Consider the following 7,930-nt stretch of genomic DNA (forward strand, 5'->3'; position numbering starts at 1 on the left):
GGCCCTGAAATATGAAAATATCCTTACATTGGAAAAGCAGAGACATAAGGACTGACTCTTGGAGAGATTTTTATTTATACACCAAAGGTTGGAGTTAGGATTCAATCCCATTTATTTTTGGAGGAATAGTAGAAGGGGGAGAGGGAGGGGAGACGGGGGGAGGAAATTTTCTTACCTCATAAGCAGAGAAATATTTTTTCCTGATTTCTCACCTATGGAGTATCCAGCTCCTCATGCAGGACAGGGTGATCTAGCTCTCATGTCACCCCAGGGGTCAGCCCTGGGACAGAGGACCAAGAGGCTTGCTAAGTGAATGGTTAAGAGAAAAGTATGCAGTAACCATAAACAGAATAAGCAATGTCGTGGGTAGATTAGAATTTTAAGTGAAATATGCAGGAAAGGACTCGCTGAGGTTGCATTTGAGTGAAGACCTGAAGGGGGTGAGAGAGCCATGCATTCTGATATCCGGAGGGAAAACATTCTCAACATAGGGAAAAATGAAAGCAAATCCTCTGAAGCTTGAGTGTATCTGGCATTTTTTTGAGGAAAAACAAGACCAATGTTGTTGGAAAAGAAAAGAAGGAGCAGGAAGTAGTAGGAGAAGGGACCAGAAAGGTATCTGGGGCTAGAACTTCCAGGGCCTGTAGGCCATGCTGTTAAGATACAGAAGAACTGGGGCGCCTGGGTGGTGCAGTCGGTTAAGCGTCCGACTTCAGCCAGGTCATGATCTCGCGGTCCGTGAGTTCGAGTCCCGCGTCGGGCTGTGGGCTGATGGCTCGGAGCCTGGAGCCTGTTTCCGATTCTGTGTCTCCCTCTCTCTCTGCCCCTCCCCCGTTCATGCTCTGTCTCTCTCTGTCCCAAAAATAAATAAACGTTGAAAAAAAAATTAAAAAAAAAAAGATACAGAAGAACTAGTATTCACCATTTATGGAAGCCATGAATAATACTGACAATTACCTTGGTAAAATTATTGCAGCCAAACACAGTAATTATATTATTACGGTGGTAATGGATTATTACAAATTAATTCATAATAAAAGTAACAGCTTAGGAAGAAATATTGAAGAGCTATTGTAGCTTTTATAAAATCTCTTAGTTATGGATATTAAATGATTCTGCTATTGATGATCATATGATATGGGGACATGCCACACACAGCCATAAAAATGACTTGCACTTTGTGAACAGAAAAAAGTACTTTCTAAAATTATCTAAAAATCATACAAAAATCATGCCAAAAATAGGGGTAAAGATCATCATGCATAAGCTATGTGCTCTATTTTCTCATGATATGAAAGAGAGAGAGGGAGAGAGATTCTAAGAATTATCTTTCCCAGAATAGTAACTACGTATGGGGGGAAAAGACGTGTTGAGAGGGGAATAGCTGTCATAGTGTGTTTTGTATCTCTCTGTACAACTTAAAAATTCTATTTCTATACTTTTGTAGCTTTTTAACAACAGCAAGTGTTATCTAATGGGAAAATGATATCTTCCTATTTCGTTTTATTCTTTGTACCTACTGTATTTTTAAGTGAATAAGTGTTAACATTATAAAAAAATTCTGCAGTCTTAGTATGAGTATTTTATGAGCAATAACACTATAAAACTTTTCAGAACGTTTTAAATAAAGGCAGACATTTCAACAAACTAGTCTTTAGGCAACCCTTCCTGATTCCCAAGAGATGGCAGAACTGACAGAGCAGATGAGGATGGATGTAGAATTAGAGTGCTATGTATGGGGCACTTGGGTGGCTTAGTGGGTTAAGTATCCAACTCTTGATTTTGGCTCAAGTCATGATTTCAGGGCTGGTGAGATCAAGCCCTGTGTTGGGTTCTGCACTACCAGCATAGAGCTTGCTTGGGAGTCTGTCTCTCCCTCTCTCTCTCTCTCTCTCTCTGTCTGCCCCCTCCCTCTCAAAATAAATAAAAAGTGCTATGTACATTTTAAAAATGAATATCTTTCCTAAAACAAATCTTCTAATAGCTCAAATTGCTGGAACATAGCATGGGCATTTTAATTTGTTATAACAATATAATAGTATTTCAAGTTCCATAGTGGTTCGTATTGCTTGTACTCATTATTGCATCAGGAAAGAAATCACTTAATGTCTGTTAGCTTCAGTTTCTCAACTGAAAAATGGGCATAATCATGCCTACCTTTCAGAACTGTACAGAGTCTCCAAAACATGTCTCTAAAGTAGCTGACATACCACCTAGCACAAGGTGCTCAACAGATTGTAAGCAAATTAATGTCAGAGTGTAGGTGATCACCTGAGTTCACAGCTTTTTAGTGACCATGCCAGAAGTGGAATTGCTAACTGAGTGTTTTCTGTTATGTCATGAGTATGAGTCTAGGCACTGAGTTCTGGACCTCTTACCTGCTCAAAATGTCTCATGCTGGTTCATGAGGGCCAACTGTGAGCAATACTTCTCAACTCTTCATTTGGTGACATTATATTGAAAATTTAAAATTGACCAAGATGGGTATATTTATGCCACAAAAACCAACAAATGCTACAAATCAAGGATTTTGTTTATAAGAGAGCCAGTTATTAAATATTCACCAGCATACCACTAGTCTAGGCTTGTAGATCTGGCACTAAGGGCACAGATAGCATCTATTGTTTGGCTCACTATGATAAATGTGATGTAGACATCTCTTTGAGAGGCTACTAAGATTTTCAAGATTTTCAGTGTGTATTTAATTACCTTGGGGCAACTTCTAAACTAGGTGATTCTTACTCTATAAGTCATTAGACATCTTTTTTAAGAATCTTAGAGTATTTGTTTTCTGAATGTTGCCTTTCCCCACATTTCCTGAAGACAGAATAAAAGGCTTAAATCAGGGCACTCATTTGTTTTCTTCCATCTCTTTTCTGTTGCCAGTTCAGTGAAGCTTCCTCCCCAGGCAGAATTAATCGTTCAGGCTTCTGTGCTCCCTAGCATTTTGCTCAAACTGTTAATATTGCACTTATCACATTGTATTACTGTCAGATTTTTCCTGCTTCTTTTCTTGGCACGATCGTGAGCTGCTCAAAGATCTCTCATTCATGTTATTACCACTAGCACCTAAAATGCTACCTGGCTCACAGTAGGGCACTCAGTAACAGCATATTGAGTTCAGTTGAGCTGGCTTACAAGAAAATAGAAGGAGCCACCTTATTTTGATAGGAATCCGTCAATTAAAAGAGGGCTACAATTTTGAAAGCTAATGACAAATTATTTTTCTAGGTCACAAAATATTTAAATAGTTCCTTCTACAATGAAATTAAAATGACACAACAGATGTAATAGAGAAGGAAACGATAGAACAGTGAGATTTTTATCAAAAAGGTACAGAGGCAGTGCGCCCGAGCTCTTTATGTGTTACCAAGAGCCTTAGTGTTTTAAAACTACTGGCCTGAAGAGACTCTAGCTTTTTTGTAAAATGAGGATAATCATACCAACCATACCTAAAACCCAAGGCTTTTGTGAGAATTAAATCAGAAAAATGTTTCTGAAAGTTCCTTAAAAACCATAACACCCCAAACAAATACAAGGTATTATTCTATCTGCAGAGACTTACTTTGTAGAAAATCTGGAAATTTCTATAACTCTGGGCTCTTCTCAGTTTCAGTATTGCCTTTAGAAGCTTGTCTCCCCATGCCAAGATAAACACTCACCCAGAGTTACCACTGAATGAACCTAGTTTCCTAACTTCCTTTTGGGTTTTGCTATTTAAAAAGCATCTGAATCTGATCTGTAGTATCATACTAACTAGTTGGGACTGCCATCTAGTGACTTCCATAAACCAATCAGCTAACTCCAAAGAAATTTAGCTATCCAGATATTTAAACAAATCAATGCATAAATATCCCATTTTTCCAAAAGTGACATTTGTCTCTCATTTACATGAATTTTGTGTGTGTGAGAGAAAGTTACTATTGAAAATAGTTTTAAAAATAACATACTACTAATACCTTGTTGCCTAGCTGCTTTGCAGCATTATAGCATTATTTTATTATTAATATTATTATTAATTTTGCACTGTCTTAACTATTTCTGGCAGGTACTTAAATCTTGATATCCATATTAGTAGCATTTCTTTTTCTGCCTCAAGAGAGAAATTATTGTGGATCACGGGTAGAATTATTCTGGATTTATTCACACATTGCCAGTATCTCTTGACCCCCAATGACAGTGATCAAGCAGCTGGAATCTGAACAAACAGCGCTGCATCCTGATTTCTCTGACACGTCCTCCTCTTGCCTGAGGAGCCCTGACCTAAGAAATGGAGTGGGGCTTTGTACCATGTCATGTGAAGTGCCATCTAAGGTCAATGTGTCATCAATGGCTTATATAATTATACCAGGATTCAGCCTGTGATGTGGGGCTTGCAGCCTACATGTTACTTAAGGCATGTGGCTTAGGAAAAGATTCCTGAGAGAGCTACTAATGAGAAAAGCAAACATCTGTTTGCCTCATCTGGAGTCTACTTTTTTTTTTTTCAATATATGAAGTTTATTGTCAAATTGGTTTCCATACAACACCCAGTGCTCATCCCAAAAGGTGCCCTCCTCAATACCCATCATCCAACCCCCCCTCCCTCCCACCCCCTATCAAACCTCAGTTTATTCTCAGTTTTTAAGAGTCTCTTATGCTTTGGCTCTCTTCCACTCTAACCTCTTTTTTTATTTTCCTTCCCCTCCCCCATGGGTTTCTGTTAAGTTTCTCAGGATCCACATAAGAGTGAAACCATATGGTATCTGTCTTTCTCTATATGGCTTATTTCACTTAGCATTACACTCTCCAGTTCCATCCATGTTGCTACAAAGGGCCATATTTCATTCTTTCTCATTGCCATGTAGTACTTCATTGTGTATATAAACCACAATTTCTTTATCCATTCATCAGTTGATGGACATTTCGGCTCTTTCCATAATTTGGCTATTGTTGAGAGTGCTGCTATAAACATTGGGGTACAAGTGCCCCTATGCATCAGTACTCCTGTATCCCTTGGGTAAATTCCTAGCAGTGCTATTGCTGGGTCATAGGGTAGGTCTATTTTTAATTTTTTGAGGAACCTCCACACTGTTTTCCAGAGTGGCTGCACCAATTTGCATTCCCACCAACAGTGCCAAGAGGGTTCCCGTTTCTCCACATCCTCTCTAGCATCTATAGTCTCCTGATTTGTTCATTTTGGCCACTCTGACTGGCGTGAGGTGATATCTGAGTGTGGTTTTGATTTGTATTTCCCTGATAAGGAGCGACGCTGAGCATCTTTTCATGTGCCTGTTGGCCATCCAGATGTCTTCTTTAGAGAAGTGTCTATTCATGTTTTCTGCCCATTTCTTCACTGGGTTATTTGTTTTTCGGGTGTGGAGTTTGGTGAGGAGTCTACTTTTTTTTCAAATGTTTATTTATTTTTGAGAGAAAGAGAGAGAGAGAGAGAGAGAGGCAGAGAGACAGAGAGAGAGAGAGACAGAGACAGAGAGCATGAATGGGGGTTTGGGGACAGAGAGAGTTGGAGACACAGAATACCCAAACAAGCTTCAGGCTCTGAGCTGTCAGCACAGAGTCTGACATGGGGCTCAAACTAATGAGTCATGAGATCATGACCTGAGCTGAAGTTGGATACTTAAACAACTGAGCCACCCAGGTGCCCCAATCTGGACTTTTAATCTCACTTTTCTTATATCATGTTTTTACCCAGTGATCACTTTATTGCATGATTTTTTCATTACCACCAATGTTTCTAAATGTAGCATTGTATCATTTCCTATGTTTTAAAAGAATAAGTTAAAAAAATTAAAAAGAAAACCTGGATTACCAAAATGCTTAAGGGATTGTGCTTTGGTTTTTTTTTTTTTGTTTTGTTTTTTGTTTTTTCTACTCTGATTTGCCCAAGAAAATCAGATCCCTCTCTCTTGTGGGCTAGTAGCACTGTGTCTTACTGTCTGGAAGTATTTATTACAATAGTAATTAATTTTGGCCAAACATTTGAAACATCTGCAACCCTGCTAGAATGAAGGCAATTTACGAACAGGGATGCATGGCATCTGCCTTGGCCGCAGTGTCTCCCTGTGTAAGTAGGCACTCTCAGAGAAATTTATTGAATGTAAAATAAATGACCCCATGTCTAAAGATTAGTCTTAAAATTATGTCTTCTGCACCTTATCTCTGTAGATTATAAACCATGCACAAAAAGTCTATCTCTACCACTTTTCTAAACCTTAGCTCTATTATCTTAGCTTTTTCATTAATGAGCTATTAAACCTTGGTCTTGTCAATTGATCCCTTTGTGCTCAATTCCCTCATTTGTGAAATCAGAACGTTTCAGAAAACAGTGATAATTTTTTTAATTTCTTTCTTCATTTAATTATGTTTTATTTCCTTTTTAGAGCATATTTCCTTGGCCAGAACTAAAAGAACAATGTTAAACAACAGTGAGGGTGGAAGGAGGAGACGCTGGATTTTTAAAGGCCTATGTGAAAGGCCATTTGAAGTACACCAGTGTTTCCGAAGATGTGTTGTTCGAGTTCTTTTTGAGGAGTGTCTTCCAGAATACTCCAAACTCTTAAAGTCTAAGATCAAAATGAACAAAACTGGGTAGAGAAAAAGCATAGCTCCTTTTAAACAAGTTGCTATTTTAATACTTTAAAATTGAATCTTGAATTATAATGCAGCAATAAAATCATCTGAGTGCAGGCAATTAGTTGAAAAGGAGAGATGATCACATAGCCTTCTGAGGTAATAATTTGCAGGAAAGCCCATAGATTCAATGTTTTAAGTACTCTTTTCATATTTGATCAATGTAATCTTCTTGTTCATTTTAATGATGATGTTAACATTAGGCTGTCTGAATCCTTTGATTTACTGCTAATTGTCAATTTCCAAGCCGTGCTCAGCAGATGCTCATGCCTGCATTCATAGATATAATTATGTGAACCATCTTTTTAGCAGTCAAGGCCATAGATTTAAAATGTAGGTAAAATAGTAGCTTTGGGAAATAATTATTTTCAAATTCCAGGGTTTCTTTTTATGATTAACAAAAATCTATCTAACAATGTATAGATGAATGCTTTGCCTTTCTAGAACCACTCTTAATTTGTTTCTTCCATATGCTTTTTGGTATTTTCCAAATGTTCTACAAAGGGCTCATAAACTTTAAAGAATGTTCTCTTTGTAAACTGCTTCACAAGGGAGGCCATTTCTCCTCAGCAACCCCTCCAATCACTCACCACTTCCAGGAAATTAATGAGACTCAAATTCCTTCATAGAACAACCACCCTGGTCATTGCTTAATGGGCACATATACAAAGTGGCTATGGCTCAAAGGGAGAAGCCAAACTGCCAACAGCAAAGATTAAAATTGAGCCTCTGATGTAGAACCTTTACCAAGGTTACCAGAAGGGTGAGATTGGCTCTTTCAATCAGGGAGGAAGCAACCATTTTTGTCACAGGAATGGAAATATATTCCTCATACAAATTTATTTTCTGTGCTCAAAATGTCTCTGCTACAACTGGAATTTGTGGCATTCCTTATTCATCATTACAGCTTCTCATATAATAGAACTTCTGACCAAGGAAATAATTTTATGGTGAAGGATGTACAGCAATGTGTCTTGCCCGTAGGATTACCGGCTATAGACAAAAAAGAGGCAGAGCAAGATAGCCAACTAGGAGGTCCCAGACCTTGTTCTCCACTAAAAACTATGACCTAACCACTTCTAGAATAAAAAGAACTCTGGAAAAGTTTCACAGTCCAGGTTAGAAATTGCAACAAACCAGTGGGGCAAAAGAACTAAGGATAACTGTATACAAGAGAGTGGGAAAAAATAGTTTCACGTTATCCCCTCCCCCAGGCACAGCTCAGTAGTAAGAAGAATGCTTTCAGCTTTGATTTCCCCCTTGGGGAAAAGCAGTATAGGAAGACACCAACAGTCCTCCC

This window comes from Herpailurus yagouaroundi, unplaced genomic scaffold (assembly GCF_014898765.1).
Source record: "Herpailurus yagouaroundi ecotype Mexico unplaced genomic scaffold, PumYag 28, whole genome shotgun sequence".
Lineage (NCBI taxonomy): Eukaryota > Metazoa > Chordata > Mammalia > Carnivora > Felidae > Herpailurus > Herpailurus yagouaroundi.